Source organism: Eschrichtius robustus, chromosome 8, assembly GCF_028021215.1.
Source record: "Eschrichtius robustus isolate mEscRob2 chromosome 8, mEscRob2.pri, whole genome shotgun sequence".
NCBI lineage: Eukaryota > Metazoa > Chordata > Mammalia > Artiodactyla > Eschrichtiidae > Eschrichtius > Eschrichtius robustus.
Window position 1 is genome coordinate 33,497,664 of NC_090831.1, and position 17,857 is coordinate 33,515,520.

Sequence of the window (17,857 nt, forward strand, 5' to 3'; positions counted from 1 at the left end):
CACCAATTGCAGTGCTGTAAATGACACCTGCCCTCCAAAAAATACTGAGGTCGAAAATCGACCAAAAAATTCTAGAGTGCAACCTTCCAAAAAGGAAATTTGAAGAGGTATATTATACTCACACTTTTTTTCTTTTTTCTTTTAACAGAAAAGAAAAAGGCGTGGAAAAATGATGAATTGTAGGAATTTTTACAGACACGTAAACCCAAATTACAAAAACCTATCAGCTCACACCAGTCAGAATGGCCATCAACAAAAATGCTGCAAACAATAGATGCTGACGGGATTGTGGAGAAATGCGTACCCTCGATTCTAAGGGGGACGTGGTAAGAGCCACTAATGAAAGCACAATTGAGGTGCCTTGAAAAGGTAAACGTTGAGCTACCATACCAGTCAATCAATCATACCCACTGCTGGGTCTATCACCTGAGAAAATGAAAATCAAAAATCACAGGCTGCCAATCCTGCACTCCAGCAATATTTACCATAGGCAACACTTGGAAGCAACGAAAATGTCCATCAACAGAGGAATGCACCAAGAAGAAGTGGTCCATGTACACAATGGAATATTAGCCATGGAAAACATTGAAGCACTGCTCTTTGAGGCACCATAGATGAGCCTGGAGATAATCACAAAACATGAAGTAGGTCGGAAAGCAAAAGGCCTATAGCCTATATTATCACTTATGGCATTATCTAATAACTGACACAGATGAACAGATTTCCAAAGAGAAAGACACTCACAGGCTTAGAAAACAAACTATGCCCATCTACAAGGAATGGAGGGGGGGAAATTGAGAAATGAAGATTAGTGGTACCATACATATACAAATACATATTATATACATGTATCAAAAAGACCGAACATATAGCAAGGGAGGTCGACGGAACACCTGAATATTTCACATGGGAAGAGGATCTGTACGTTAATAGACATACATGATGTACAAATGAACCAGATTGTGTACACCTAGGACAAACAATATTCTAAACTTTACCCAGATTAAAAAAATTTTAAAAACCAAGAAGAAGTAATGAGACATAAACTTATGGGGATTTCTCCTGGCAAATTCCATTCTAATTTACAACCTAGGACAATGACTTCCAGAAAGGCTCTGCTGCCCTAGTACCCAGATTGGGGCATGGAGAAATGCTACCTCCTTGTGGCCGTTTCTCACAACAGCAGCTTTGAACCCACTGCAAAAGGTCACTAAATTTTCACCAACTTGCAGTTCTGTAAATGACACCAGCCCTCCAGAAAATGTCTGGGGTCAAAAATCGACCAAAAAATTCAAAAGAGGGCAACCTTCGAAGAAGACAATTTCAAGAGCTCTATTGTACTCACGGTTTTTTCTTTTAAGAGAAAAGAAAAAGGCGTAGGAATATGATGAATTTTAAAAATTTTAATGACATGCATACCCATACTACAAAAACCTATCAGCTCACAGCAGTCAGAATGGCCATTAGGAAAAATGCTGCAAAAATTAAATGGTGAAGGGAGTGTGGAGAAATGCGTACCCTCGGTTGTAAGGGGGGGCATGTAAAGAGCCACTAATGAAAACACAATGTAGGTGCTTTGAAAAGGGAAACATTGAGCTACCAGTCAATCAATCACAACCGCTGCTTGGCCTATCACCTGAGAAAATGAGAATCAAAAAGTCACAGGCTGGCAAACCTGTACGCCAGCAAGATTTACCACAGCCAGCACTTGGAAGCCATGAAAATGTCCATCAACAGAGGAATGCACCAAGAAGAAGTGGTCCACGTACACAATGGACTATTACTCTAATAATAAATAGAAATTAAATTTAAAAACAAACAAAAGCAAGGAGACATCAACATTTGTGGGTTTACCCGGGCACATTGCACTCTAATTTATAACCGAAGAACACCCCTGGCCGGTAGGTCTGTTTCCCTAGTACCAGCATGGGGAACCTAGAAAGGCTGCCGCTCTCTGGCCGTTACCTGCAAAAGCAGGTTTAAAGCCTGAGCTAACGGTCACTTCATATGAACAAGTACTGCAGGGCTGTAAATGAAACCTGCCCTCAAAATGTCTTGAGGGAGATAATGGCCAAAATATTTCAAATGGTGACACATACTTTAAGAAAACCCTTTGAAGAAATAAGCTCTAATCACAGCTGGAAAAATAAAAAGGACGTGTCTTAAAGCTCAATTTCAACGCATTACGAGACACATGCAAATTCAACCACAAAGAGGTATCAGCTCACACCACTCAGAATAACCATCAGCAAAAACTACAAAGAACAAATGCTGAAGGTGCTGGGAAGAAATACATACCCTCCACTTTAAGTGGGACGTAACCTGGAAAGAGCCACTAAGGAGAACAAAATAGAGGTGCCTTGAAAAGGTAAACATTGAGCTACCATATGATCCAGCAGACCTATTCCTGGACCTATAAACTAAGAAGACAGAATTGGAAGGACACAGGCACGCAAATCTGCATTGCATAGTATTACAATAGCCAAGATATGGAAGTAACCAAAAAGTCCAACGACAGATGGGTGGACAAAGAAAGCTGCTACCCGTACAGGTGGAATATGAGCTAGTGAAAAAATGAAACAATGCCATTTGCGGCACCATAGATGAGTCTAGAAGTAATCACGCCACTTGGAGTAAGTGAGAAAGCGAAAGACACATATCCTATCATATCACATATAGGTGTTACCTAAAAAATGATACAAACAAAGATATTTCCACAGAGAAACACTATCATAGATTCATTAAAAAAAACTTATGGTTCGCCATATGGAATGGTGTGAGGATTGGATACATTACCATATTGAGGTTAACAGAGAGATACATACACATATGAAATATATAATCACCAAAGACCTACGCAATACCAAGAGAAGACTACTCAACACTGTGTCATAACCTACATGGGAAAAGGATCCGAAGAAGAACAGATATATGTATATGTGTGAAAGAACCACATCTTGCACACCTAGAACAAACAAAACATTGTAATCAAGTTTGCTGTGATACAAAATAAAAATTAAGTTAAAAATACCAACAAGAAGTAATGAGACATAAATTAAAGGGCTGTTTCCTCGCACATTCCATTCTAATTGACAACCTAGAACACCACTTCCAGTAAGGCTCTGTTGCCCTAGTAACCAGATTTGGTAAAGGAGAAATGCTGCCGCCTTGTGGCCGATTCCCGCAAGAGCAGCTTTTAACCCACAGCTAATGGTCACTTACCATTCACAAGGACTCAGGGCTGTAAAGGACACCTGCCCTCAAAATTGTGCTGAGGTAGGGAATGGATAAAAAAAATTCAAAACAGGCAAAATTTTCAAGAAGATAGTATGAAGAGGTAAGTTTTACTCACTCTCTTTTTAAAGAAAGGAAAATGGATAAAAGCTCAACCTCAGGAATTAGTAGACTCATGCAATCTAATCTACAAAAAGTTTTCAACTCGCACCAGTCGACTGACCATTGGCAAAAAGTCTACAAACAATAAATGCTGAAGAGGTTTTAGAGAACTGTGTACCCTCTAGCTGCTGGTGAGATGTAAAAGGGTTAAACGCTAATAATGAGAACAGAAAGGAGCTGCGTTTAAAAGGAAAAATTGAGGTACCATTCAATCCAGCAGGCGCACCAATGGGCCTCTCACCTGAGAAGACCAGAATGAAGAAGACCCGGGCTGCCAAAGCTGCACTGCAGCCTTATTCACAATAGACAGGACAGTGAAGCAACCAAAATGTCCATCAACAGATGAAAGGATAAAGAAGAAGTGGTCCAGGTACACAATGAATACTAGCCATGGAAAACAATGAAACACTGCTCTTTGAGGCACCATAGATGATCTTGGAGATAATCACAGAACATGAGGTAAGTCGGAAAGCAAAAGTCCTATATCCTATGATATCACTTAGAGGCGTTATCTAATAACTGACATAAATGAACATATTTCCACACAGAAAGTCAATCAGAGACTTATTAAAAAAATACTATGCTTATCTAAAAGGAAAGGTAGGGGGAATGGATAAATGAAGATTAGCGTTACCATATGTATACAAACACATATTATACACATATATCAAAAAGACCGACCATACAGCAAGGAGGGTTTACGCAACACTCTGTAATAATTTACACGGGAAGAGGATCTCTACATAAATAGGTATATAGAATATGTAGATGAACCAGAGTGCGTACACCTTGGACAAGCAACATTCTAACCTTTACCCCAATTGAAAAAATTAAAACCACGAACTAGGGGTAATGAGACATGAACTTATGGGGGGTTTTCCTGGCCCATTCCATTCAAATTTACAACCTAGGCAAACGACTTCCAGAACGGCTCTGCTGCCCTAGTACCCAGATTTGGGAATGGAGAAATGCTGCATCCTTGTGGCCGTTTCCCACAACAGCAGCTTTAAACCCACTGCAAAAGGTCACTAAATATTCACCAATTGCAGTGCTGTAAATGACACCTGCCCTCCAAAAAATACTGAGGTCGAAAATCGACCAAAAAATTCTAGAGTGCAACCTTCCAAAAAGGAAATTTGAAGAGGTATATTATACTCACACTTTTTTTCTTTTTTCTTTTAACAGAAAAGAAAAAGGCGTGGAAAAATGATGAATTGTAGGAATTTTTACAGACACGTAAACCCAAATTACAAAAACCTATCAGCTCACACCAGTCAGAATGGCCATCAACAAAAATGCTGCAAACAATAGATGCTGACGGGATTGTGGAGAAATGCGTACCCTCGATTCTAAGGGGGACGTGGTAAGAGCCACTAATGAAAGCACAATTGAGGTGCCTTGAAAAGGTAAACGTTGAGCTACCATACCAGTCAATCAATCATACCCACTGCTGGGTCTATCACCTGAGAAAATGAAAATCAAAAATCACAGGCTGCCAATCCTGCACTCCAGCAATATTTACCATAGGCAACACTTGGAAGCAACGAAAATGTCCATCAACAGAGGAATGCACCAAGAAGAAGTGGTCCATGTACACAATGGAATATTAGCCATGGAAAACATTGAAGCACTGCTCTTTGAGGCACCATAGATGAGCCTGGAGATAATCACAAAACATGAAGTAGGTCGGAAAGCAAAAGGCCTATAGCCTATATTATCACTTATGGCATTATCTAATAACTGACACAGATGAACAGATTTCCAAAGAGAAAGACACTCACAGGCTTAGAAAACAAACTATGCCCATCTACAAGGAATGGAGGGGGGGAAATTGAGAAATGAAGATTAGTGGTACCATACATATACAAATACATATTATATACATGTATCAAAAAGACCGAACATATAGCAAGGGAGGTCGACGGAACACCTGAATATTTTACATGGGAAGAGGATCTGTACGTTAATAGACATACATGATGTACAAATGAACCAGATTGTGTACACCTAGGACAAACAATATTCTAAACTTTACCCAGATTAAAAAAATTTTAAAAACCAAGAAGAAGTAATGAGACATAAACTTATGGGGATTTCTCCTGGCAAATTCCATTCTAATTTACAACCTAGGACAATGACTTCCAGAAAGGCTCTGCTGCCCTAGTACCCAGATTGGGGCATGGAGAAATGCTACCTCCTTGTGGCCGTTTCTCACAACAGCAGCTTTGAACCCACTGCAAAAGGTCACTAAATTTTCACCAACTTGCAGTTCTGTAAATGACACCAGCCCTCCAGAAAATGTCTGGGGTCAAAAATCGACCAAAAAATTCAAAAGAGGGCAACCTTCGAAGAAGACAATTTCAAGAGCTCTATTGTACTCACGGTTTTTTCTTTTAAGAGAAAAGAAAAAGGCGTAGGAATATGATGAATTTTAAAAATTTTAATGACATGCATACCCATACTACAAAAACCTATCAGCTCACAGCAGTCAGAATGGCCATTAGGAAAAATGCTGCAAAAATTAAATGGTGAAGGGAGTGTGGAGAAATGCGTACCCTCGGTTGTAAGGGGGGGCATGTAAAGAGCCACTAATGAAAACACAATGTAGGTGCTTTGAAAAGGGAAACATTGAGCTACCAGTCAATCAATCACAACCGCTGCTTGGCCTATCACCTGAGAAAATGAGAATCAAAAAGTCACAGGCTGGCAAACCTGTACGCCAGCAAGATTTACCACAGCCAGCACTTGGAAGCCATGAAAATGTCCATCAACAGAGGAATGCACCAAGAAGAAGTGGTCCACGTACACAATGGACTATTACTCTAATAATAAATAGAAATTAAATTTAAAAACAAACAAAAGCAAGGAGACATCAACATTTGTGGGTTTACCCGGGCACATTGCACTCTAATTTATAACCGAAGAACACCCCTGGCCGGTAGGTCTGTTTCCCTAGTACCAGCATGGGGAACCTAGAAAGGCTGCCGCTCTCTGGCCGTTACCTGCAAAAGCAGGTTTAAAGCCTGAGCTAACGGTCACTTCATATGAACAAGTACTGCAGGGCTGTAAATGAAACCTGCCCTCAAAATGTCTTGAGGGAGATAATGGCCAAAATATTTCAAATGGTGACACATACTTTAAGAAAACACTTTGAAGAAATAAGCTCTAATCACAGCTGGAAAAATAAAAAGGACGTGTCTTAAAGCTCAATTTCAACGCATTACGAGACACATGCAAATTCAACCACAAAGAGGTATCAGCTCACACCACTCAGAATAACCATCAGCAAAAACTACAAAGAACAAATGCTGAAGGTGCTGGGAAGAAATACATACCCTCCACTTTAAGTGGGACGTAACCTGGAAAGAGCCACTAAGGAGAACAAAATAGAGGTGCCTTGAAAAGGTAAACATTGAGCTACCATATGATCCAGCAGACCTATTCCTGGACCTATAAACTAAGAAGACAGAATTGGAAGGACACAGGCACGCAAATCTGCATTGCATAGTATTACAATAGCCAAGATATGGAAGTAACCAAAAAGTCCAACGACAGATGGGTGGACAAAGAAAGCTGCTACCCGTACAGGTGGAATATGAGCTAGTGAAAAAATGAAACAATGCCATTTGCGGCACCATAGATGAGTCTAGAAGTAATCACGCCACTTGGAGTAAGTGAGAAAGCGAAAGACACATATCCTATCATATCACATATAGGTGTTACCTAAAAAATGATACAAACAAAGATATTTCCACAGAGAAACACTATCATAGATTCATTAAAAAAAACTTATGGTTCGCCATATGGAATGGTGTGAGGATTGGATACATTACCATATTGAGGTTAACAGAGAGATACATACACATATGAAATATATAATCACCAAAGACCTACGCAATACCAAGAGAAGACTACTCAACACTGTGTCATAACCTACATGGGAAAAGGATCCGAAGAAGAACAGATATATGTATATGTGTGAAAGAACCACATCTTGCACACCTAGAACAAACAAAACATTGTAATCAAGTTTGCTGTGATACAAAATAAAAATTAAGTTAAAAATACCAACAAGAAGTAATGAGACATAAATTAAAGGGCTGTTTCCTCGCACATTCCATTCTAATTGACAACCTAGAACACCACTTCCAGTAAGGCTCTGTTGCCCTAGTAACCAGATTTGGTAAAGGAGAAATGCTGCCGCCTTGTGGCCGATTCCCGCAAGAGCAGCTTTTAACCCACAGCTAATGGTCACTTACCATTCACAAGGACTCAGGGCTGTAAAGGACACCTGCCCTCAAAATTGTGCTGAGGTAGGGAATGGATAAAAAAAATTCAAAACAGGCAAAATTTTCAAGAAGATAGTATGAAGAGGTAAGTTTTACTCACTCTCTTTTTAAAGAAAGGAAAATGGATAAAAGCTCAACCTCAGGAATTAGTAGACTCATGCAATCTAATCTACAAAAAGTTTTCAACTCGCACCAGTCGACTGACCATTGGCAAAAAGTCTACAAACAATAAATGCTGAAGAGGTTTTAGAGAACTGTGTACCCTCTAGCTGCTGGTGAGATGTAAAAGGGTTAAACGCTAATAATGAGAACAGAAAGGAGCTGCGTTTAAAAGGAAAAATTGAGGTACCATTCAATCCAGCAGGCGCACCAATGGGCCTCTCACCTGAGAAGACCAGAATGAAGAAGACCCGGGCTGCCAAAGCTGCACTGCAGCCTTATTCACAATAGACAGGACAGTGAAGCAACCAAAATGTCCATCAACAGATGAAAGGATAAAGAAGAAGTGGTCCAGGTACACAATGAATACTAGCCATGGAAAACAATGAAACACTGCTCTTTGAGGCACCATAGATGATCTTGGAGATAATCACAGAACATGAGGTAAGTCGGAAAGCAAAAGTCCTATATCCTATGATATCACTTAGAGGCGTTATCTAATAACTGACATAAATGAACATATTTCCACACAGAAAGTCAATCAGAGACTTATTAAAAAAATACTATGCTTATCTAAAAGGAAAGGTAGGGGGAATGGATAAATGAAGATTAGCGTTACCATATGTATACAAACACATATTATACACATATATCAAAAAGACCGACCATACAGCAAGGAGGGTTTACGCAACACTCTGTAATAATTTACACGGGAAGAGGATCTCTACATAAATAGGTATATAGAATATGTAGATGAACCAGAGTGCGTACACCTTGGACAAGCAACATTCTAACCTTTACCCCAATTGAAAAAATTAAAACCACGAACTAGGGGTAATGAGACATGAACTTATGGGGGGTTTTCCTGGCCCATTCCATTCAAATTTACAACCTAGGCAAACGACTTCCAGAACGGCTCTGCTGCCCTAGTACCCAGATTTGGGAATGGAGAAATGCTGCATCCTTGTGGCCGTTTCCCACAACAGCAGCTTTAAACCCACTGCAAAAGGTCACTAAATATTCACCAATTGCAGTGCTGTAAATGACACCTGCCCTCCAAAAAATACTGAGGTCGAAAATCGACCAAAAAATTCTAGAGTGCAACCTTCCAAAAAGGAAATTTGAAGAGGTATATTATACTCACACTTTTTTTCTTTTTTCTTTTAACAGAAAAGAAAAAGGCGTGGAAAAATGATGAATTGTAGGAATTTTTACAGACACGTAAACCCAAATTACAAAAACCTATCAGCTCACACCAGTCAGAATGGCCATCAACAAAAATGCTGCAAACAATAGATGCTGACGGGATTGTGGAGAAATGCGTACCCTCGATTCTAAGGGGGACGTGGTAAGAGCCACTAATGAAAGCACAATTGAGGTGCCTTGAAAAGGTAAACGTTGAGCTACCATACCAGTCAATCAATCATACCCACTGCTGGGTCTATCACCTGAGAAAATGAAAATCAAAAATCACAGGCTGCCAATCCTGCACTCCAGCAATATTTACCATAGGCAACACTTGGAAGCAACGAAAATGTCCATCAACAGAGGAATGCACCAAGAAGAAGTGGTCCATGTACACAATGGAATATTAGCCATGGAAAACATTGAAGCACTGCTCTTTGAGGCACCATAGATGAGCCTGGAGATAATCACAAAACATGAAGTAGGTCGGAAAGCAAAAGGCCTATAGCCTATATTATCACTTATGGCATTATCTAATAACTGACACAGATGAACAGATTTCCAAAGAGAAAGACACTCACAGGCTTAGAAAACAAACTATGCCCATCTACAAGGAATGGAGGGGGGGAAATTGAGAAATGAAGATTAGTGGTACCATACATATACAAATACATATTATATACATGTATCAAAAAGACCGAACATATAGCAAGGGAGGTCGACGGAACACCTGAATATTTTACATGGGAAGAGGATCTGTACGTTAATAGACATACATGATGTACAAATGAACCAGATTGTGTACACCTAGGACAAACAATATTCTAAACTTTACCCAGATTAAAAAAATTTTAAAAACCAAGAAGAAGTAATGAGACATAAACTTATGGGGATTTCTCCTGGCAAATTCCATTCTAATTTACAACCTAGGACAATGACTTCCAGAAAGGCTCTGCTGCCCTAGTACCCAGATTGGGGCATGGAGAAATGCTACCTCCTTGTGGCCGTTTCTCACAACAGCAGCTTTGAACCCACTGCAAAAGGTCACTAAATTTTCACCAACTTGCAGTTCTGTAAATGACACCAGCCCTCCAGAAAATGTCTGGGGTCAAAAATCGACCAAAAAATTCAAAAGAGGGCAACCTTCGAAGAAGACAATTTCAAGAGCTCTATTGTACTCACGGTTTTTTCTTTTAAGAGAAAAGAAAAAGGCGTAGGAATATGATGAATTTTAAAAATTTTAATGACATGCATACCCATACTACAAAAACCTATCAGCTCACAGCAGTCAGAATGGCCATTAGGAAAAATGCTGCAAAAATTAAATGGTGAAGGGAGTGTGGAGAAATGCGTACCCTCGGTTGTAAGGGGGGGCATGTAAAGAGCCACTAATGAAAACACAATGTAGGTGCTTTGAAAAGGGAAACATTGAGCTACCAGTCAATCAATCACAACCGCTGCTTGGCCTATCACCTGAGAAAATGAGAATCAAAAAGTCACAGGCTGGCAAACCTGTACGCCAGCAAGATTTACCACAGCCAGCACTTGGAAGCCATGAAAATGTCCATCAACAGAGGAATGCACCAAGAAGAAGTGGTCCACGTACACAATGGACTATTACTCTAATAATAAATAGAAATTAAATTTAAAAACAAACAAAAGCAAGGAGACATCAACATTTGTGGGTTTACCCGGGCACATTGCACTCTAATTTATAACCGAAGAACACCCCTGGCCGGTAGGTCTGTTTCCCTAGTACCAGCATGGGGAACCTAGAAAGGCTGCCGCTCTCTGGCCGTTACCTGCAAAAGCAGGTTTAAAGCCTGAGCTAACGGTCACTTCATATGAACAAGTACTGCAGGGCTGTAAATGAAACCTGCCCTCAAAATGTCTTGAGGGAGATAATGGCCAAAATATTTCAAATGGTGACACATACTTTAAGAAAACCCTTTGAAGAAATAAGCTCTAATCACAGCTGGAAAAATAAAAAGGACGTGTCTTAAAGCTCAATTTCAACGCATTACGAGACACATGCAAATTCAACCACAAAGAGGTATCAGCTCACACCACTCAGAATAACCATCAGCAAAAACTACAAAGAACAAATGCTGAAGGTGCTGGGAAGAAATACATACCCTCCACTTTAAGTGGGACGTAACCTGGAAAGAGCCACTAAGGAGAACAAAATAGAGGTGCCTTGAAAAGGTAAACATTGAGCTACCATATGATCCAGCAGACCTATTCCTGGACCTATAAACTAAGAAGACAGAATTGGAAGGACACAGGCACGCAAATCTGCATTGCATAGTATTACAATAGCCAAGATATGGAAGTAACCAAAAAGTCCAACGACAGATGGGTGGACAAAGAAAGCTGCTACCCGTACAGGTGGAATATGAGCTAGTGAAAAAATGAAACAATGCCATTTGCGGCACCATAGATGAGTCTAGAAGTAATCACGCCACTTGGAGTAAGTGAGAAAGCGAAAGACACATATCCTATCATATCACATATAGGTGTTACCTAAAAAATGATACAAACAAAGATATTTCCACAGAGAAACACTATCATAGATTCATTAAAAAAAACTTATGGTTCGCCATATGGAATGGTGTGAGGATTGGATACATTACCATATTGAGGTTAACAGAGAGATACATACACATATGAAATATATAATCACCAAAGACCTACGCAATACCAAGAGAAGACTACTCAACACTGTGTCATAACCTACATGGGAAAAGGATCCGAAGAAGAACAGATATATGTATATGTGTGAAAGAACCACATCTTGCACACCTAGAACAAACAAAACATTGTAATCAAGTTTGCTGTGATACAAAATAAAAATTAAGTTAAAAATACCAACAAGAAGTAATGAGACATAAATTAAAGGGCTGTTTCCTCGCACATTCCATTCTAATTGACAACCTAGAACACCACTTCCAGTAAGGCTCTGTTGCCCTAGTAACCAGATTTGGTAAAGGAGAAATGCTGCCGCCTTGTGGCCGATTCCCGCAAGAGCAGCTTTTAACCCACAGCTAATGGTCACTTACCATTCACAAGGACTCAGGGCTGTAAAGGACACCTGCCCTCAAAATTGTGCTGAGGTAGGGAATGGATAAAAAAAATTCAAAACAGGCAAAATTTTCAAGAAGATAGTATGAAGAGGTAAGTTTTACTCACTCTCTTTTTAAAGAAAGGAAAATGGATAAAAGCTCAACCTCAGGAATTAGTAGACTCATGCAATCTAATCTACAAAAAGTTTTCAACTCGCACCAGTCGACTGACCATTGGCAAAAAGTCTACAAACAATAAATGCTGAAGAGGTTTTAGAGAACTGTGTACCCTCTAGCTGCTGGTGAGATGTAAAAGGGTTAAACGCTAATAATGAGAACAGAAAGGAGCTGCGTTTAAAAGGAAAAATTGAGGTACCATTCAATCCAGCAGGCGCACCAATGGGCCTCTCACCTGAGAAGACCAGAATGAAGAAGACCCGGGCTGCCAAAGCTGCACTGCAGCCTTATTCACAATAGACAGGACAGTGAAGCAACCAAAATGTCCATCAACAGATGAAAGGATAAAGAAGAAGTGGTCCAGGTACACAATGAATACTAGCCATGGAAAACAATGAAACACTGCTCTTTGAGGCACCATAGATGATCTTGGAGATAATCACAGAACATGAGGTAAGTCGGAAAGCAAAAGTCCTATATCCTATGATATCACTTAGAGGCGTTATCTAATAACTGACATAAATGAACATATTTCCACACAGAAAGTCAATCAGAGACTTATTAAAAAAATACTATGCTTATCTAAAAGGAAAGGTAGGGGGAATGGATAAATGAAGATTAGCGTTACCATATGTATACAAACACATATTATACACATATATCAAAAAGACCGACCATACAGCAAGGAGGGTTTACGCAACACTCTGTAATAATTTACACGGGAAGAGGATCTCTACATAAATAGGTATATAGAATATGTAGATGAACCAGAGTGCGTACACCTTGGACAAGCAACATTCTAACCTTTACCCCAATTGAAAAAATTAAAACCACGAACTAGGGGTAATGAGACATGAACTTATGGGGGGTTTTCCTGGCCCATTCCATTCAAATTTACAACCTAGGCAAACGACTTCCAGAACGGCTCTGCTGCCCTAGTACCCAGATTTGGGAATGGAGAAATGCTGCATCCTTGTGGCCGTTTCCCACAACAGCAGCTTTAAACCCACTGCAAAAGGTCACTAAATATTCACCAATTGCAGTGCTGTAAATGACACCTGCCCTCCAAAAAATACTGAGGTCGAAAATCGACCAAAAAATTCTAGAGTGCAACCTTCCAAAAAGGAAATTTGAAGAGGTATATTATACTCACACTTTTTTTCTTTTTTCTTTTAACAGAAAAGAAAAAGGCGTGGAAAAATGATGAATTGTAGGAATTTTTACAGACACGTAAACCCAAATTACAAAAACCTATCAGCTCACACCAGTCAGAATGGCCATCAACAAAAATGCTGCAAACAATAGATGCTGACGGGATTGTGGAGAAATGCGTACCCTCGATTCTAAGGGGGACGTGGTAAGAGCCACTAATGAAAGCACAATTGAGGTGCCTTGAAAAGGTAAACGTTGAGCTACCATACCAGTCAATCAATCATACCCACTGCTGGGTCTATCACCTGAGAAAATGAAAATCAAAAATCACAGGCTGCCAATCCTGCACTCCAGCAATATTTACCATAGGCAACACTTGGAAGCAACGAAAATGTCCATCAACAGAGGAATGCACCAAGAAGAAGTGGTCCATGTACACAATGGAATATTAGCCATGGAAAACATTGAAGCACTGCTCTTTGAGGCACCATAGATGAGCCTGGAGATAATCACAAAACATGAAGTAGGTCGGAAAGCAAAAGGCCTATAGCCTATATTATCACTTATGGCATTATCTAATAACTGACACAGATGAACAGATTTCCAAAGAGAAAGACACTCACAGGCTTAGAAAACAAACTATGCCCATCTACAAGGAATGGAGGGGGGGAAATTGAGAAATGAAGATTAGTGGTACCATACATATACAAATACATATTATATACATGTATCAAAAAGACCGAACATATAGCAAGGGAGGTCGACGGAACACCTGAATATTTTACATGGGAAGAGGATCTGTACGTTAATAGACATACATGATGTACAAATGAACCAGATTGTGTACACCTAGGACAAACAATATTCTAAACTTTACCCAGATTAAAAAAATTTTAAAAACCAAGAAGAAGTAATGAGACATAAACTTATGGGGATTTCTCCTGGCAAATTCCATTCTAATTTACAACCTAGGACAATGACTTCCAGAAAGGCTCTGCTGCCCTAGTACCCAGATTGGGGCATGGAGAAATGCTACCTCCTTGTGGCCGTTTCTCACAACAGCAGCTTTGAACCCACTGCAAAAGGTCACTAAATTTTCACCAACTTGCAGTTCTGTAAATGACACCAGCCCTCCAGAAAATGTCTGGGGTCAAAAATCGACCAAAAAATTCAAAAGAGGGCAACCTTCGAAGAAGACAATTTCAAGAGCTCTATTGTACTCACGGTTTTTTCTTTTAAGAGAAAAGAAAAAGGCGTAGGAATATGATGAATTTTAAAAATTTTAATGACATGCATACCCATACTACAAAAACCTATCAGCTCACAGCAGTCAGAATGGCCATTAGGAAAAATGCTGCAAAAATTAAATGGTGAAGGGAGTGTGGAGAAATGCGTACCCTCGGTTGTAAGGGGGGGCATGTAAAGAGCCACTAATGAAAACACAATGTAGGTGCTTTGAAAAGGGAAACATTGAGCTACCAGTCAATCAATCACAACCGCTGCTTGGCCTATCACCTGAGAAAATGAGAATCAAAAAGTCACAGGCTGGCAAACCTGTACGCCAGCAAGATTTACCACAGCCAGCACTTGGAAGCCATGAAAATGTCCATCAACAGAGGAATGCACCAAGAAGAAGTGGTCCACGTACACAATGGACTATTACTCTAATAATAAATAGAAATTAAATTTAAAAACAAACAAAAGCAAGGAGACATCAACATTTGTGGGTTTACCCGGGCACATTGCACTCTAATTTATAACCGAAGAACACCCCTGGCCGGTAGGTCTGTTTCCCTAGTACCAGCATGGGGAACCTAGAAAGGCTGCCGCTCTCTGGCCGTTACCTGCAAAAGCAGGTTTAAAGCCTGAGCTAACGGTCACTTCATATGAACAAGTACTGCAGGGCTGTAAATGAAACCTGCCCTCAAAATGTCTTGAGGGAGATAATGGCCAAAATATTTCAAATGGTGACACATACTTTAAGAAAACACTTTGAAGAAATAAGCTCTAATCACAGCTGGAAAAATAAAAAGGACGTGTCTTAAAGCTCAATTTCAACGCATTACGAGACACATGCAAATTCAACCACAAAGAGGTATCAGCTCACACCACTCAGAATAACCATCAGCAAAAACTACAAAGAACAAATGCTGAAGGTGCTGGGAAGAAATACATACCCTCCACTTTAAGTGGGACGTAACCTGGAAAGAGCCACTAAGGAGAACAAAATAGAGGTGCCTTGAAAAGGTAAACATTGAGCTACCATATGATCCAGCAGACCTATTCCTGGACCTATAAACTAAGAAGACAGAATTGGAAGGACACAGGCACGCAAATCTGCATTGCATAGTATTACAATAGCCAAGATATGGAAGTAACCAAAAAGTCCAACGACAGATGGGTGGACAAAGAAAGCTGCTACCCGTACAGGTGGAATATGAGCTAGTGAAAAAATGAAACAATGCCATTTGCGGCACCATAGATGAGTCTAGAAGTAATCACGCCACTTGGAGTAAGTGAGAAAGCGAAAGACACATATCCTATCATATCACATATAGGTGTTACCTAAAAAATGATACAAACAAAGATATTTCCACAGAGAAACACTATCATAGATTCATTAAAAAAAACTTATGGTTCGCCATATGGAATGGTGTGAGGATTGGATACATTACCATATTGAGGTTAACAGAGAGATACATACACATATGAAATATATAATCACCAAAGACCTACGCAATACCAAGAGAAGACTACTCAACACTGTGTCATAACCTACATGGGAAAAGGATCCGAAGAAGAACAGATATATGTATATGTGTGAAAGAACCACATCTTGCACACCTAGAACAAACAAAACATTGTAATCAAGTTTGCTGTGATACAAAATAAAAATTAAGTTAAAAATACCAACAAGAAGTAATGAGACATAAATTAAAGGGCTGTTTCCTCGCACATTCCATTCTAATTGACAACCTAGAACACCACTTCCAGTAAGGCTCTGTTGCCCTAGTAACCAGATTTGGTAAAGGAGAAATGCTGCCGCCTTGTGGCCGATTCCCGCAAGAGCAGCTTTTAACCCACAGCTAATGGTCACTTACCATTCACAAGGACTCAGGGCTGTAAAGGACACCTGCCCTCAAAATTGTGCTGAGGTAGGGAATGGATAAAAAAAATTCAAAACAGGCAAAATTTTCAAGAAGATAGTATGAAGAGGTAAGTTTTACTCACTCTCTTTTTAAAGAAAGGAAAATGGATAAAAGCTCAACCTCAGGAATTAGTAGACTCATGCAATCTAATCTACAAAAAGTTTTCAACTCGCACCAGTCGACTGACCATTGGCAAAAAGTCTACAAACAATAAATGCTGAAGAGGTTTTAGAGAACTGTGTACCCTCTAGCTGCTGGTGAGATGTAAAAGGGTTAAACGCTAATAATGAGAACAGAAAGGAGCTGCGTTTAAAAGGAAAAATTGAGGTACCATTCAATCCAGCAGGCGCACCAATGGGCCTCTCACCTGAGAAGACCAGAATGAAGAAGACCCGGGCTGCCAAAGCTGCACTGCAGCCTTATTCACAATAGACAGGACAGTGAAGCAACCAAAATGTCCATCAACAGATGAAAGGATAAAGAAGAAGTGGTCCAGGTACACAATGAATACTAGCCATGGAAAACAATGAAACACTGCTCTTTGAGGCACCATAGATGATCTTGGAGATAATCACAGAACATGAGGTAAGTCGGAAAGCAAAAGTCCTATATCCTATGATATCACTTAGAGGCGTTATCTAATAACTGACATAAATGAACATATTTCCACACAGAAAGTCAATCAGAGACTTATTAAAAAAATACTATGCTTATCTAAAAGGAAAGGTAGGGGGAATGGATAAATGAAGATTAGCGTTACCATATGTATACAAACACATATTATACACATATATCAAAAAGACCGACCATACAGCAAGGAGGGTTTACGCAACACTCTGTAATAATTTACACGGGAAGAGGATCTCTACATAAATAGGTATATAGAATATGTAGATGAACCAGAGTGCGTACACCTTGGACAAGCAACATTCTAACCTTTACCCCAATTGAAAAAATTAAAACCACGAACTAGGGGTAATGAGACATGAACTTATGGGGGGTTTTCCTGGCCCATTCCATTCAAATTTACAACCTAGGCAAACGACTTCCAGAACGGCTCTGCTGCCCTAGTACCCAGATTTGGGAATGGAGAAATGCTGCATCCTTGTGGCCGTTTCCCACAACAGCAGCTTTAAACCCACTGCAAAAGGTCACTAAATATTCACCAATTGCAGTGCTGTAAATGACACCTGCCCTCCAAAAAATACTGAGGTCGAAAATCGACCAAAAAATTCTAGAGTGCAACCTTCCAAAAAGGAAATTTGAAGAGGTATATTATACTCACACT